Source organism: Mesocricetus auratus, unplaced genomic scaffold, assembly GCF_017639785.1.
Source record: "Mesocricetus auratus isolate SY011 unplaced genomic scaffold, BCM_Maur_2.0 Super-Scaffold_100013, whole genome shotgun sequence".
Classification (NCBI taxonomy): Eukaryota; Metazoa; Chordata; class Mammalia; order Rodentia; family Cricetidae; genus Mesocricetus; species Mesocricetus auratus.
In genome coordinates this window covers 44681675-44698847 of record NW_024429196.1, presented here as the reverse complement: position 1 = coordinate 44698847, position 17173 = coordinate 44681675, and the positions used below count along the sequence as shown (strand labels likewise).

Genomic DNA, 17173 nt, shown 5'->3' with positions numbered 1-17173 from the left:
GACAGAGATAAACCCTCGGGAATACATTCAAGACAGAAATCTGATTTTTGCTAGATTTTGGAATCATCAAGAGCAAAAACCTAAGGTGACACTTATTTTCACCATTCTAAACCCCAAGTCAAAACCCGGCGTCTGCCTAGCACAGAGCAGCACACTCACGCGTCTGCACCAACGCTGTTCGCAGCTCTTGGTCATAAGTATGTGCAGCCTCTTCTCCCAGCCCGGGAAGAGCCAGGATGATTCCGTTTATCTTTCTTCTCCTCTCCCCCGCTGCCTTACTTTCAAAGAGTTGCAGAGCCAGGAACGATGAACTTCCTCTGTAATCCCAGCGCTTGGAAGGCAGAGACAGAAGAATTGCCTCGAGTTGCAAGACAAGCCAGAACTACCCGGTGAGAGACTCTTGTTTCCAAAACGGAAAGAAAAATGAGAGAGATAGGGGAAGAGAACGGACTAAAGATGGTTTTTCATATCGAAAGTTGTGACTACAGATGATAAATCAATGTGAACAAAGGGCAGGTACACAGTGATCACAGGTTACATAAGAGTGAAAACCTAGGTTATTTGGGGAATCGGAGGGGACCAGCCAGAGGAGGTTGGGGCAACGGAGAAGGGGTGAATTATATTAAAATGCCATCATTAATGTGTGTGCCGACATAAAAATTAATAATAGTAATAATAAAGTATAGTAATGCATGTTTCTTCTCATTTCTCCTCTTAAAGGAAATGACAGGTACGTAGACAATTGTACCATCATAAATTTTAATTTACAACTGACAGATGTAATGTTATTACATTAATATCACAAAAGCAAAAAGACTAAAGCTTTGTAAGCATTACTTTTTATATATGACTGGAATTAAATTCTTATAAAGTAAGGTGATCCCAATAAGTGAACTTGTAGACTGTAAACAGACTGTAGAACTGGATTTTAAAAACATGGTTCAAGTGAGTGACATTAACAAGATGGTGGAATTTTTTTTTTTTTTCGAGACAGGGTTTCTCTGTGGCTTTGGAGGCTGTCCAGGAACTCGCTTGGTAGTCCAGGCTGGTCTCGAACTCACAGCGATCCGCCTGCCTCTGCCTCCCGAGTGCTGGGATTAAAGGCGTGCACCACCACCGCCCGGCCAAGATGGTGGAATTTAAAAGTCCTGGACCCACCTTTTTCCATGGAAGTGTGAGGTTAACAGCAATGTACAGAACAATATGCCTGGAAATTCTAGAAGTCAGTTAACAGTCCCCTCCCTGCCAAGACTAGCAACATGCTAACATGTTGCAGGTTGGGGTGGGAGGAATCACAGAAATTCTCTCCCTCCGCAGCTGCTCCTGCTCTCCACTCCCTGCTTCTCCCCTATCATTGGTCTTTGGAATGAATGAGGAAATTCCCAACTTGCCTCTTCTTCCTGGGAGTGCAGTGGGGGTGGTTAAAAAAAAGTACAAAATACTTAAAAATCTATCAATGTAATGCATACATTCAGAAACCGACAAAAACACATGATTGTTTCAAAGATACAAAAATATTTTTTTCATTCAACAATCTTTTATTTACTTTTATTGTCAATTGAGGGTTGAGCCCAGTGATTTACACTGAGCTATACCCCAAGCCAAGTCTTCAACATCTTTTTGGTGTGTTGGTTTGAGAAGATCCCCTATAGGGACTACAGGCCAATGGACCCTCATGCCTGGAATTTTGTGGAGATGGGAGAAATAATGGCACAAAGCAGATAAGATCTTTGGATAATGCTGAGACCAGAGTCTCCAGAGACTTTCTCCAGATTGAGCCAATGTGTCCGGGGGTCTCAACTGAACCGTGGAAATGGGTCAGAATAGAGGGAGGAGCAATTTGCTTGAGGTAGAACAATGGCATTATCCATATACTGTGCCCGGTGCTATGAAGCCATGTTTTACACACTCACACTCACACTCACACACACACAGAAAGAGAGAGAGAGACAGAGCAAGAGAGAACTCAAAGCAGGCTTCTGTCTCTAGATGTTCATCTCATATCACTGCATTTGCTATTCTCAGAAGCTGTGAGAGACAGCACCGATTCTCTTTCGTGGCAAAAAAAATATATCCATTCCTAACGATTTAGTAGTTAAAGCCAAATGTGGTAGCCCATGTCTGTAATCTTTGTGCTTGGGAGGCTGAGACAGGTATGGGAAGCTATTATCTATACTGGGTGAAAACTTTTACTTTTGGTCACCTTCACTCACTCATGCCCTGAAAGTTAGCCCAATAAATCCACTGGTCCTCTAAGTACCAGCCAAGGGCTTCCTTTCTTCCCCATACCTGGCTGTTACATAAGTCAAGCCGCCAGTACACTTTTGGAGTGTTTTAGATAAGCCCATTGGAGGGATACCCCAAATACCTTGCCAGATGACCCCATCCAACTGCCATCATGGATCTTGTACTGGCTGGTTTTATGTGTGAACTTGACACGGCTAGAGTCATCAGAGGAAGGAGCCTCAGTTGAGGTAATCCCTCCATGAGATCCAGCTGTAAGGCATTTTCTCATTTAGAGATCAATGGGGAGGGCCCAGCCTATAGTGTGTGGTGCCATCCCTGGCATGGGGGTCCTGGGTCTATAAGAAGGTGGGCTATGAAGCCATGGGAAACAAGCCAGTAAGCCACCCCCTCCATGGTTTCTGCATCTTTTCCTGCTTCTGGGACCCTGTCCTGTTTTGAGTTCCTGTCCTGACTTCCTTCATGAAGAACAGCAAATAAACTCTGAAGTTTAAGCCAAATAAACCCTTTTCGCCTCAACTTGCCTTTTGATCATGGTGTTTCATCGAAGCAATAGAAAAACACTAAGACAGGTCTCACAAACGCTCCTTAGAAGTGTCTGTACCAGTCCGTAATAGCCCTACCACTGCAGTATCCCTACCTGGCTGAATTGACATCTGATGGTGTGAAGGAACAGATCATTTACAAACTGACCAAGAAAAGCCTGACTCCCTCCCAAATTGGTATGTGGCACGAATCCATTTTGCGATAGAGATAAAATCTTGAGAATCCTTAAGTTCAAAGGATTGTCCTGATCTCCCTAAGGATCACTACCATTTGGTCAAGAAAGCAGTAACTACCTGTAAGCATCCTGAGACTAACTGAAGGGATAGGGATGCTAAATTCCTTCTGATTCTGATAGAGAGCCAAATTAAAACAACAAGACTGACTCACAAGGCTAAGCGAGTCCTCCTGCCCAATTAGAAATATGAGTCATCCACACCCTTTGCTCTAGTGGCATACATTTTTCTTGTGTGCATGAGCAATAAAATACTTAAATTGAGCAGTGGTGGTGCTGCCTTTAATCCCAGCACTCAGGAGGTAGAGGCAGGAGAATCTCTGTGAGTTCCAGGCTAACCTATATGTGGGATTTCAGTACAGGTAAGACTAAATTTGGAGACCCTGACTGTCTCAAAATGAAAATAAACAAACAAACAAACAAATAAATACAATCACTTAAAACAAAAGCACCCATTAGATTTTGAATAGGTAGCACTTATTTGGGAGGCTGAGGAAGGAGATTACTGTGAGCTCATGGCCAACCTGGGCTACACATTGAATTTTAGGGTAGCTCAGGCTACAGAGTGAAATCCTGTCTCAAAAAAGACAAGCACACAAGAACAAAATAATAGACTAACAGACACACACATACACACCACACACACACACACACACACACACACACACACACACACACACACAAGAAAAGACTACACTAAACAACAGTATTGAAAATATATTTTCTCTATGTGGTCTTAAGAGCCAAAGGAGACATATAGAACCCTCAAAACTCATACTCAACAAAGGGTTTTGATACTCTCAACACAGATATTTGATGGGCCTAGTTATTCTCCAAAATACTAAAACATATGTTAAATGAAAGCTCCCATAAGAGCAGAAACAATTGTGTCTCAAAATTTCAAAATTATTGTCACAAAAATTGTAGCCAAACAGCTGTTAGTAAGTTCAACCCCCGACCCCAAACAAAACAAGAATCCTAAAACTGTCTGGGGAGATAGTTAGGCAGAGGCAAGATGACCCTCTAGGTCATCAGTTCTCAACCTGGGGTTGAGACCCCTTTGGCAAATCTCTATCTCCCAAAATGTTTACATTACAATTTATATCAGTAGCAAAATTACAGTTATGAAGTAACAATGACACTAATTTTGTGGTTGTGGTCACCACAACACCAGGGACTGTATTAAAGGGTTGGGATATTAGGAAGGTTGAGAAGCATTGCTCTAGGTAAAGGTGCCTCTGCCAAACTGAAAACCTGAGTATAATCTTTGGGACTGTCAACACAAAAACCACAGCTCTCATCTTAGGGAAATAAGAGATTATTTATTCTGGAGCCATTTTAAGTAACATACCTTAGGTTACCCCAAACTCCATGTTCCAATGTAGAAGCAGTTCCATAAAGTTTTATAATTTGCAGAAGAAAGAAAGTAAAAACTCAAGGCAAGTTTAAAATACATTGGTGGGTAAATCAGAGAGGCGGTTACCAAAAGATGGTGACAAGTTTACATAGGACAAATACACTGTCTGATGGCTGCCTTAGTTTTTGGGTTGATGGAAGCCAGTGGGTCTGTTAAGTCAATAAATTCCAACTGTTTAGTCACAGGATGCTAGTTACCACACAGAGGTGGGAAAGGAATGGCTGTTCCAGGGAGCCAAAGCTAGCCTGAGATAAGGTAATTAGCTTCTGGAGCTGCAACATTCCAGTTTCTTCACAGGACTGACTGAACTCCAGGCAGAGCCTTTTTTGAGTTTGCATTCACAGGCTCCACATGTTGGAAAGAAAACTACACAGGTTGTATTCAGATTCCCATGTGAAGGCCCTCCACGAGATAAACAAATGTAAGGAAAACCATCTGAAATCCCCAAACTCCAGTTTCCCATCTCAAGGACTATTTGGACAACTACAATTGGACAACTACAAATGAACTCCATATAATTACTAAAGTATTTGAAAAGCAGAGTGTGCTGGTTAGTGTTCTGGTTTTATGTCGTCAGCTTGATACAAGATATAGTCATCTGAAAGAAAAGATCCTTAATTGAGAAAATGTTCCATAAAATCTGGCTGTAGGCAAGCCTGTAGAGCATTTTCTTAATTAGTGATTGATGAGGGAGGAACCAGCCCATTGTGGATGGAGCCATCCCAGGGCTGGTGGTCCTGAGTTCTGTAAGAAAGCAGGCTGAGCAAGCCAAAAAGAGCAAGCCAAGTAAGCAACACCTCTCCATGGACTCTGCAATAGTAAACATAAAAGAGACCCTAAGCATGTTTATTATGTTCAAAAAACAAAATTAGTGTAATATTGGTTGTATTGAAGTCTTCTCTACCAAAAGATGACCACTGTTGTTAAATAATGCAGGGTCCTCCCTGCAGGTAGAGCGGGGGAAGGGCAGGTCCAGCCGGCCTCTTCCGGGGGCTGAGAGGGATGGTGAGTGTCGACGACTCAGACCCTCCCCCCATTAGTTACCGGGAAAAAACACACACTGAGTTGGGAGTCTGTCGAAGCAGGATCTTGATTTATTCCAACACGCAGGAATTTACATAGGACTGAGGTAGGGGATGGGAATCTTAGGATAGGGTAAGGGACATGAAGAGTTAAGGGCCAATAGTATTCCATCAAGCAGGCAGGTAGCTAGGCAGGGGGCAATCTTGCATCAGGTCTGGCTGAGTCACCCCCACGTGGAGATTACAGGTTAGAGACAGGTCGCTAAACTCTAGCCAGGCTCAGGAGGTTACACTGGGCCTCACGTCCGAGCCTTTCTTAGACCCAACAAAAAAATTTTTTTTGTTTTGTTTTTTGAAAAAGGGCTATTTCTCTATAGCTTTGGAGCCTGTCCTGGCACTCACTCTGTACGCCAGGCTGGTCTTGAACTCACAGATATCTGCCTGCCTGTGTCTCCCGAGTACTGTGATTAAAGGTGTGTGCAACCACTACCCAGGGTCAAATACAATTTTTGTTACAATAACAGGAATTTATTGCCTTAAATGCCCCTTGTAGCTATGTATTGCACCATTGGACTATGATAGTAAATAGCTGTGTGACTGGACTTAGGAAACATAGCTGCACCCCAGCAAACCAGGGTTAGCACCTGGCCCCGATAAGCCATCTAAAGGATCCAAATTGATAGTAACAAGAAAATGGACATTTATTCAATGTGATCACATTGGGAAGAGGGACAAAGAGAAACAGTGACCCTCCCCAAGTCCATCTTTGGTGTCCTGACAGGAGGATAGGATTTAAATAAAAAGCAGATGGGCCAGGATGTAGTCTCTCACACACTGTGTGCTCAGCTCCAATTCTCTCTTGCAAGGTCAGTGACTCCTGTGATTAGTTGTAAAATCTTTCATCTAGGAGGCAAGTTCCTCCTCTGAATGCTCTTAGGGCTCAGTCATTTCTTCTCCTAGCAAGAAATTCCTGGGAGATTCTAATTATTGAGGTCCATTCTTTCCATAGTCTGATAGCCAAAGAGGGAACACAAATGTCTCTTTAGAATATATCCAGATAGGCTAGTTATAACTGTGTTAACAAAAATGATAGCATTCTCAACATTTGGGAAGCTGAGGCAGCAGAATTATCCTAAGTGTCATGTTAATCTTTCCTACAGAGTGAGACCCTGTCTGAAAATCAAAACAGCAATAATAAATAGTTTTAAAAGCATGCAGCTCTTTCTACTTGGAAAATCCTCTACATGCTTTATGAATAGAGACATTTTCCTTAGTGTTGAAACGGCTAAGATTTTTCTCATGTAGCCTATTTGGTAGAGTGTTTGCATGAAGAAAGCCTTAGAACACAAGAGAGACCCATGGTAGCACATGAATTTCGTTTAGCAGAAGGAAGGGCAGGTGTTCAGAGTCACCCCTCAGTTAGAACAGGGAGTTGGAGGCCACCTAGGATGAAGGAGATACTGTCTCAAGATAAAAAGCTTAGTTTTTCTCATTAAAAAAATACACTTTCTTATTTTAAAAAAATCATTAGTCTCAAAAGTAAAGCAAATGCATTTTAAAAAAATCAACATTAGCTAGGTGTGGTGGTGTGTGTCTTTAATCCTGGTACTCAGGAGACAGAGGCAGATGGATCTCTATGAGTTCGGGGCAAGCCTGGCCAACCTATCAAATTTCAGGCTAACAATGTCAGACCCCAAAACAAACAAACAAAAGTCAACATTTTCAAGTCAGAGGTGATATCAAACTACTCCCCATTCCAGTACTTGGAAGGTGAAGGCTAGGATCAAGAGTTCTAGGTAATTCTCAGTCACATACTTAGTCTAAGGCCAATCAAGAGTCCTTATCAAAAAGAGGAAAATGAGAAGGAGAAGGAGAAAGAGAAGGAGGAGAAACAAATATTTTAAAATAAATAGCAAAATAAATATTAAATTATTTTCCTTAAAAGACCTATTTCTAAATTATGCATGTGTGCACATGAGTGGAAGAGTCAGCCAGAGGCAACTGGTCTCCCAGGAGGTGGAGTTGAACCTGAGCTAGTGAGAGATCACTGACTCTGGACTGACAGCTGGGGAACATGCATAAGACCAAACTGGACCCTCTGAATGCAGGGTGCTCTGAAAAAGCAGTAGGTGTTTGTAAAGGTCTCCCAAGCTGGTCAGAGTTTCAACCCTCAGTAACTGTTAACTCTTTTTTTTTTTTTTTCTTTATTTTTAACGGCTAGGAAAAAGTCCTCAAGAATCATTCAAGTTCCAGTTTTGCCCTAAATCTCCGGAGTCTCCATTTGAAAGGAATGCTGCAATTCTGAGACCATACCCTACAACAGTGGGTCTCTGTGTTTTGAAGTCAGCCTGGTATACATAGCAAATTCCAAACAACCAGAACTACATAGCAAAAGCCTGTCTAGAAGGGGGGGAGAGGAAGCAAGGGGTGTACATTAACATCACAACCCCGGGCATGGAGTTCACATCTTTGTTAAGCTCCTAGAACTACCTGCAGATGCAGTCCTGGGCTGCCTTTCCAGGGTCAGCGCAGGGCACTCTGCGGAAGGTCTGTGCTGAGGGCAGCCCTTTAATGTTGGTGTCCCCCATGCTGAGAGGTAGCCGGAGTGTTGTGCATGAAGTTTACAAGTGTGTATGAGGTGTTCACACATTCCAAAAATATGACATGACAGCAGGGAGCGAGTGAAGATAGTGGGCTTTGCCTTCATTATTACTTCGGGCTTGATTAAACTTAGCACAACCAAGAACTTTTATCTGGATCAAAACCTAGCGTTATACTTTTTAAATTACTCGAATGCACACAAAACACAAAAATGGAAGATGACAGGAACCAGGTGGAAGATCAACGAAGGGGAAGTTGCAGTGGGGAAAATGAGAGAGAAAGTTTCCCGTTTTCCACTGTGGGTTGCTCTTTCTTCCCTCCGTCCCTCCAGTCTTTCCTATTCCTCTCCTGCCCCCTACTGTATCCTCTCCTGCCCCCTACTGTATCAAGGCCTTTCGCCATTCGGTGTTGTGGATCGGAGCGCCTGGATATAAAACGAATGACAGAAGACTAGACAGAGACAGGTCATTCATTGTCTTTGTGTCTGCCCGTGTGGAGTGAACATCCTGATCCGAAAAAACGTCATGTGTAAAGCACATTATGTCTACACCTTGAAAACTGGAGGTGCCGGGGATTGAACCCGGGGCCTCGTGCATGCTAAGCACGCGCTCTACCACTGAGCTACACCCCCTCGGTAGCCGGCACCCTCAAAATATTCCTATGACTGGATATTGCCATTCCAGCAGACAGGTGTCCTGCAATTAATTTGTAATATATACTAAGCCCTGCGTCTCGGGTACTATGTGGAACACAAGCCAGAACAAGGAAAACACAAGGTGATCTGCAAAGTCTGGATCTCCACCAGGGGACCTTCCATGACCTGTCACCTGGGGCGGAAAACAGGCCTTCTACCAGGCTGCTTCAGAGAGGGATCTGAATGCTGACTTCTGCCGTGAAAGGTAGCAGACACTGCAGGTCGTTGACGGAAAGTCAAGAGGGCAAAGCAAGCTGGAGGGAAAGCGTAGTTGACTGTGGACGGGCTGTCAGCAGGGTGCTGTCTCATGTAGACCCCGGGAAGCAGCAGGCTCCAGGGCACCGGGCCGAACCCCACCACCCCTCCCTACTCACCGCGCCGACTCCCCCACTCTCAAGTCTCCATCAAGAAACAGACGCGGAAGTGGTTATCTGCACATCCCTCCGTGCCCGGCAGCTGATGCTCCTGAAGCAAGCTCAAGCGCTCTCCGGTTCTCTCGGACTTGGTACACCAATTTTCGTGCCTCTTGCTTATAACTCTGCAAGAGTGGTCAGAAGACGTCCAACTGTCTTAGTTAGGGTTACTATTGCTGTGATGAAACACCATGACCAAAGATAATTGGCGAGCAAAGGGTCTATTTGGCTTACACTTCCACTGTCCGTCATTGACAGAAGTCTGGACAGAACCTCAAACAAGTCAGGGACTGGAGGCAGGAGCCGTGGAGGGGTGCCGCTTAATGGCTTGCTCTTCCTAGTTTGCTCAGCCTGCTTTCCTAAAGACTCAGGAGCACCAGCCCAGGGGTGCCACCAGCCCAGGGCTTGGCCTGTCCCCATCAATACTAAGAAAATGCTCTATAGGCATGCCTACAACCTGAACTTATGGAAGCGTTTTCTTAATCGAGGCTCCCTGCTCTCAGATGACTCTAAACTGTGTCAAGTTGACATAAAACCATCCAGCACACCAACTAAACTCAAGATCTAACCACAGAATATTTCGTCCTGTGCCTACACAGTACGTTTTATACAAACAGAATAAATGAAAGTGAACACCTAAAATAATGGGTGTCTTAGTGATGATGATGATGGTGCATGTACTCCCAATTAGGAGTCTGAAGCGGGAAGACTGAGGCTACAGTCTAGCATGAGTCACATACTGAGACTCTGTCTTTTATTATTATTTTTAAGTAAACTGATATGTTAGCTACAAAGTAATAAACAGAGGAGGGAGTCCACCACAGGCATCTTTTGTAGCTCACTGAACTCAGCACAGTTAGAATGTGTCCTGCAGATTCCAATTTCTATTTATAGGAGACTCTTAGTCTGTGGGTTGTATATCAATGAAGTCAACCAACTGACCATTAAAGTATTTTAGGAAAAAGTCCAGAAAACTCCTCAAACCAAAATAGATTCATGGCTGAGCACTGTGCTGAATTCCCAAGACTCCAAGCACAGCTTAAGAGGTGATAACTTCAGATCGTTTGAGCCTCAAAGTAGAATATTCTTTGTTTTTCGCATTACTCTTTTGTTTTTGGGGACAGGATCTCTTGTAGGCAGGCTTGTGTGTAGCCCAGAACTCTTGGTATTTGAGGATGACCTTGAGCTCTCGGGTCTCTTGCCCCCACCTCCCAGGGATTGCATTTTCTCCATCCTTTCTAAACTGACTTCGCAAACTTAGGAACCACTTTTTCCCCAGTCTTAAGCCAACTTCGTACTTTCACACAAGCTTCCTTTAAAGCTCGCCCACTGCAAATCCTTTCTGATTCCCATCCTCCATACACCAGTGTTGCTCCCTCTCTCCTTTGCATTCCATGGTCCCTTAAGTTCTGGCTGACCATCTCTGTGCTTTAGGATCATAGGAAACTTAACCGCGTTTATACGGAGGAAGCATTGAGCTACCTGCTAGCTAGCTTACAACTCCTCAAATCTGCATTTCAGAAGTCTCTGTAAATTTTGATTCCTAACTAGGAACTTTTGATTATACTGAATCTTTGCTATTTCCAGTAGAAACCCCACCCCTATCGGTCACGTTTAGTTTGACTGTTACGTGGTCACCCATATCCACCGCTCGGCCGCGTGGCCTAATGGATAAGGCGTCTGATTCCGGATCAGAAGATTGAGGGTTCGAGTCCCTTCGTGGTCGTTAGGTTTTTAATTTTCTTGTTTCACTGTTTTTGTCTTCTGAGAATTTGAAAGATGTTTTCCTTCCTGTAGTTCTCGCATCTTGGCCTGACAGTTTTTGCTGATAGTTGGAGTTCGTGTTTAACTGTGTACTTGTAGTGTTTCCTATGTAACAACTGCCTTACCAAGGAAAAGGCTAAACTAGTCCAGGGTTTCTTTAACAACACCTGAACAAGGAAGGGAGAAACCTCACCTGGCCTCAACTCTAGACAAAGAACAACAATCAACTGAGGGCAGGAGAAGTAGTCTTCCTCAGAGAGGAGACCCTACTGGTTAGCCAATGTCAAGTAGTCAGTCATGAAATAATATGCATAAAAGTAACGTTATACGAACTGAGCAGCTTGTCATTTATATATATAGAAGTGTGTGTGTGTGTGTGTGTGCGTGTGTGTGTGTGTGTGTGTGTGTGTGTGTGTAAAACAATTAAAGAAAAGGAGGGGAGTACAAAACAAACAAACAAAAACCCTAACTGGCACAGGGATCTTGGTGAAAAGAAATGTTAGCATGGTTTTCAGTTCTTAATGCTAAATATGGTAGTTTCTCTTCTGTGTTCACATTCCTTGTACTTTTTTGATACTGAAAATTTCTTCATTGGATGATAGTAATAAAAGTCAGATGTGGTATCACACACTGGTAATTCAAGCATTTTAGAAGCAAAAGCAGGAGGATTGTGAAAGTCTTATCTCAAATGAAAAAAAAAAAAGAAAAAGGTAATAGTGAAACAGTAGATGAGATAAAGATTGAATTGGGCATCCCCTCCCCCACAAAAATATCTTAAGTTGATAACAACCACTACCACCAACGTGGCAATTAGAGATGCAGCCTTTACAGAGGTTAATTGAATGGTGCTGTGGGAGTAGAGGGTTCCTGAATGGAATCAAAGACTCTTTTAGATGGGAGAGAGGTCTCTCATCTATGCCATGTGAGAACATAGCAAGAAGTTGACCATTTATAGATACAAAGAGCCCCCACAAGAAACTGAATCCAAGGAATCTTCATCTTTTGCAGAAGATTAATTTCTGTTGTTAAACTACTGTGGTAGTTTGAATGTAACTGGCTCCCATAATCTCACAGGGAAATGGAACTACTAGGGGGTGTGATGGGGGATGTCCTTCTGGATGCTGTGAATATATGTTTCTCTTATTGGTTGATGAATAAAGATGTTTCGGCCAATGGACAGGCAGGATTTAGCCAGGTGTGAAATCCAAACAGGGATAGAGAAAGGTAGTAAGTGGGTTGGGGAGATGCCATGTACCTGCTAAGGAAGCAAGAGACCTGGGCATCACCGGGAAGCCAAGACTACGTGGAGATACACAGATTGATAGAAATGGGTTAATAATTAAGAGAGAGCTAGCCAATAAGAAGCCTGAGCCATCAGCCAAACAGTTTATAATTAATAGAATCCTCTGTGTGCTTATTTGGAACTAAACAACTGCAGGACTGGATGGGACAGAAACTTTGGTCTACAGGGTTATGGTTTTGTTGGAGAGGGTGTGGCCTTTTTGTCATTGTGGGGGAGGACTTTGAGGTTTCCTAAGCTCAGGATACCACCCCGTGTTTCATACAACTTCCTGTTGCCTGAAAGATGTAGGACTGTTTCAGCTACCTTTGCAGCAGGATGTCTACCTACATGTCGCCATGCTCCCCACCATGATGATAATGGCCTGAACCTCGAGCCACCCTAATCAGATGTTTTAATTTACAAGAGTTGCCATGGTATCTCTTCACAGCAATGCAAACCCTAACTAAAACAGCTGTGTAGGCCTGAAGGTCCTGGGCAGGAATTACTCTATCAGCCACAGAATCAGCTCTCTGCTGTGTGTCTTAGGGTACTGCTAATGTGGAAGAGTTCTGGGTGCCTCTTGATTCCCAGAACTAGGAGACAATCTCTCCAGGGTGGAATTTCTTCCCATGATGCTAATTTCCTGTTTCCAAATACATCTTTCTTCACCTTCAGTAACTCAATTCCTGCAGGTTCCTCTGGAACTTGGAGTGGTAGAGCTGCAGTCTGGATAAGCTTTATGGTCTTCTAAGTTCTAGGAAGACCCACAAAGAATTCTTTAAACTATTCTTGCTTAGGTATTTCTTTTGATGCTCTTTCCCGTATGCAAAGTAGGAAACTCTACCACTTATAAAGATCAAGGAAACCCAGACACCCATGCGTCCTAAAGGAAACAACAGAAGAAACTACCATATTAGAAGCTGGAGGAAAAATTATTTATATATTATCAAATGATGATTTTCAGACCAGTTACATGCAAAGAAAGTCTGTAAGATAATATATCACAGACAACTCCTGACTAAAAAGATTCTCATTCTTGTCTTCCTTATTTCCAAAGGCTTTTTCCTATGTCACAACACTTGCACGAGAATTTTCGCTTCTATGTCTATCTCTACCAAAAATCCTGACCTCACTCTGTTTATCTAACAACTGTCCTACTGACACAGACCCCCAGAATGTACATAAGTGGTTTCACAAACATTTGGGTAAGAGGGAAAAATGTGAACACAAAGTCTCACTCCGTAGCCAGGCTGGTATAGGGCCCAAGAGGAATTGTCCTATGCTTCAGGCGTGAGTGCCTTGTGTGGCACATTTTCTGTGTACCAATGCAACAGGTTGAGATGAAAAAGCTAAATGTGTCTCCCAGTGAACTCAGGGGGAAAGGATGGAGAGGAAAAGTTCTTACTTAAAACTCTTAGCTGTGACACATTCTCTTCCAGAAACCAGAGAAATGGCAGGGACCAACTGTAGACCAGTCCGGGTTGAAATGAGTTCCTTGGGCAGAGTCTGCCTTGCAGGCCCACAAAACCTCCTGTGTTCAGTGCCTAAACCACATCCCCGGAGCTCAGACCCACCTCACTTTACTGGCCTCTGCCAAGCCGGACAGTAGTTCCCAGTTTTCAGGCTCCTGAACTCAGGAAGGAGGAGTACAAATTAACTTCCACCTGACCAGATATAGCGATCTTGGGGTGGATTTACACATCAAACCCCAAGGCTACTTCCGGATCCTCTCTAGCTCTCTGGAGGGCTTAGTGATTTTCCTAACTTAAGTTTCCTGCACCAGAAAAACTGCCTACGGGCTCCAGAGTTAACCTTTGTTTGCTTCTCTTGACAGCTTTCTGGACTGAAGGCGGCTTGGTGTTTTTCTAGTAGCGTTGCAAACACCGTTTGTAGGCGTCTTACTCTGTGCCGCGAACAGAAACAAGGCACCCGTCTTAAAAATTCTACAAGACTGACTGACTGACTGATTAAACTTCTGGAGCAATGAAGATCTGGAAGGTTGAAGGTCCACAGGCAAATTATCTTGGGCTAGCTTTTTACTTTTAAATACCCATCTACTGTCCACTTACATGTGTGCATATGCATAATAAGTATTTTTTTTGGAATGTACAAACAGAACCCTAGCTTCTACAAACCCAAACCCACCAACCTAAAGGCTAACGTCATTAGATAGCCAATAACTAGAGGTTTCCTGCCCTGTTGTAAGCTACCTACCTGATGTTGTCATCAATGTTTAGTTGTGTTTTGTTTCAGACAGCTTCACTATGTATCTGTGACAGGTGTGGGACTCTGGCCTTGAACCAGCAGATATCACCTGACTCTGCCTCCTGAGTTCTGAGATTAAAGGTGTGTCCTGCCTGGTCTAGTCACCAGTGTATACCTGTCTTTAAAGATGCATTTATTTTTGTTTTATATGGGCGAGTGTTCTGGCTGCATGTATGCATGTGCACTTTGTGTGTGCGGTGCCTACAGAGGCCAGAAGAGGCATTGGATCTTCCAGAGCTCCTGTTACAGATGGCTGTGAGTCAAATGTGGGTGTTGGGAACCAATAAAGGTACCTCATAAAAGAAGGGACACCTAGCTGGGCAGTAGTGGTGCGCGTCTTTAATCACAGCACTCTGTAGGCAGAAGCAGGTGGATCTCAGAGTATGAGGCCAGCCTGGTCTACAGATTCTACAGATTAAGTTCCAGGACAGCCAGGGCTATTACACAGAGAAAGTGTCTCGAGAAAAAACAAAAAAGAGTACAAGGAGGGACACCTAACACTGTCATAGTCACAACCCCATCCACCTTCATCAAACTACTATGTGTGTGTGCACCAAGGGACTGAAAGACCAAGGACCTCCAACTGTCCCTAGGGTTCCAGCTTAGTACACTACAGTATCCCATTGCTTTACTCATTAACTCTATTCTGTCCTTTTGTCCATCTGTCCATCCATCCGTCCATCCGTCCGTCCATCCATCCATCCATCCATCCATCCATCCATCCATCCATCCATCCAACCCAGTCCTAGGCCTCACTTTGACAGTTCTATTCCTCAGTGGCTCATCTTTGCTGACCCAGCCTGAATGAATAGTTACAGGTTTGCAGCTGTAGATTTAAAATATTGCAGACCCAGAGGCAAATTATCTGGTGCAATTTTTAGTTCCATTTATTCCCCCCACTACCCACCATACCTGCCTGTTAGGGAATATCTTCAGATTATACTTTAAGACCATTAGCTTCCATGAAGCCAGAAGTTAAGAATACTGCCCGACAGCATCTGAAACCTAAAGTAGAGATTTCCCAGCTTTGTTGTAAGCCAACTACCTGATGTCCCCACCAGTATAACTTGGTAAATGCCTTAATTTATTACTTTCCTTGTTCTGTGCATAACCTGAATCCATGTTCCTGGGCCATGGTCACTCATACTTGGCTCAAGAATAAATTATCTCTGCCTTTAATCCCAGCACTCGGGAGGCAGAGGCAGGCGGATCTCTGTGAGTTTGAGGCCAGCCTGGTCTACAAGAGCTAGTTCCAGGACAGCTTCCAAAGCCACAGAGAAACCCTGTCTTGAAAAAAACCAAAAAAAAAAAAAAAAAAAGAATAAATTATCTCTCACTCTCTTTAAAGTGAAAGATGTGCTTTTCATTTACAAAGGAAAATCAGAATTACTTTGTATACTTCATCTAACAAACCAACTGGGCTTGTGAATTGTTATTGAATAAATTCCGACATAGTTTGTGCTTTCTGACATAGTGTGAGCATTCTCTTAGGGCAGTCATCTTTTTTTTTTTTTTTTTTTTTTTTTAAATCTGGGAGCTACATAAAGCTGGGAAGTTGTAGTGTTTGGGAAAGTTTCTGAAGAAAAGGGATTTAAAAACAGGCATCACCTCCACCCCATCACACAAATACTTTACTTTTAACAGTGGGAGGTTGAGGGCGAGACCACTCATTCCACAAGCTTTGTGAAAGCTTTTCCAGAAGGTAATCAGGTCCTATTCTAGGCATGTAAATATGCAAGAAAAAAAAAATCCAGACATATAGGATGGGCACTAGGAAAGAACCCGTGTGCGTTAGAGTGGAGTCTGAAGGGAATTTAAAATCTTTCTTTTACATGAGCTGTTTCGTTTTCTTGGAAAAAAAGTTTTGTGGAGGCAAAGTGTGCAGAGTTCACAGGATTCCAGGGTCAATAGGCTGGAAGGGAAAGGGAGAAGCAGGGAGATAGAAGGGGAAAAGGAAGGAAGGAAGGAAAGAGCAAGCTTTTGTACGGGAGATGGAACGAATTCCTAGAAATTTTCTATTTTTATTGAACGTCTGCAACCGCGACAAAACAGGCTGCATTCATCCTGCTGATTTACAATATCTCCTTCGTGATGAAAAGAAAACAGTTGTTTAACTTACAGCCGAACAAACAGTGAGTGAAAATAAAAAGAAGAATAGTATGTGTTGCTGAACTTCGTGTTTGTTAAAACCAAACCAAAACAACGAAAGCCCACCAAGTAGTTGATCACACCGGTGCATGCAGAGAAAGCACTGTCTAAAAGGCCGCAAGCTGCTAGCGCTGGCTGTCTGGGCTAAGGCGATGAAACCATGATTTACCTCGCGACCCGCACAGGGGGCGCTGTGGAGCCAGCAGTGTTTCGGGGTTGGGACACTCGTAGCCGGCAAGGCGCGTGGCCAAACGTTTGCTGCGGTAAAGGGGAATCTCCGGTGACCCGACCTCCAGTACCCGCAGCTCAGTTTTCCTCTCGGTCCGCGGTTGCCTCTTTGGGCAGGCAGCACGGCAGAGCAAATTTCCCGTCCTCAAAACCATAGCCGTGCTTCCGCTTCTATCGTCAATGTCGGCTGACTTATTAGTAGAAAGTTTTCATAGTCAATTTTTAAAATATGTGGTTCGATATTTCTTAAGTATGTGCTTAAAACAGCACATACTTTCTGTAACTAAAAAAAATAGTAGTTGAGAAAAATATTGCTG

At 43.4% G+C, this 17173-nt stretch overlaps 2 non-coding genes across 2 annotated transcripts; one reads left to right on the top strand and one right to left on the bottom strand.

The window, feature by feature from the left end:
- Nucleotides 1-8621: 8621 nt before the first annotated feature.
- Nucleotides 8622-8693, bottom strand: Trnaa-agc. Its single transcript has one exon. It is a non-coding gene; the product is annotated as a tRNA-Ala (tRNA).
- Nucleotides 8694-10822: 2129 nt separating this feature from the next.
- Trnar-ccg lies at nt 10823-10895 on the top strand. The gene has a single exon. It is a non-coding gene; the product is annotated as a tRNA-Arg (tRNA).
- The last annotated feature ends 6278 nt before the right edge of the window (nt 10896-17173 follow it).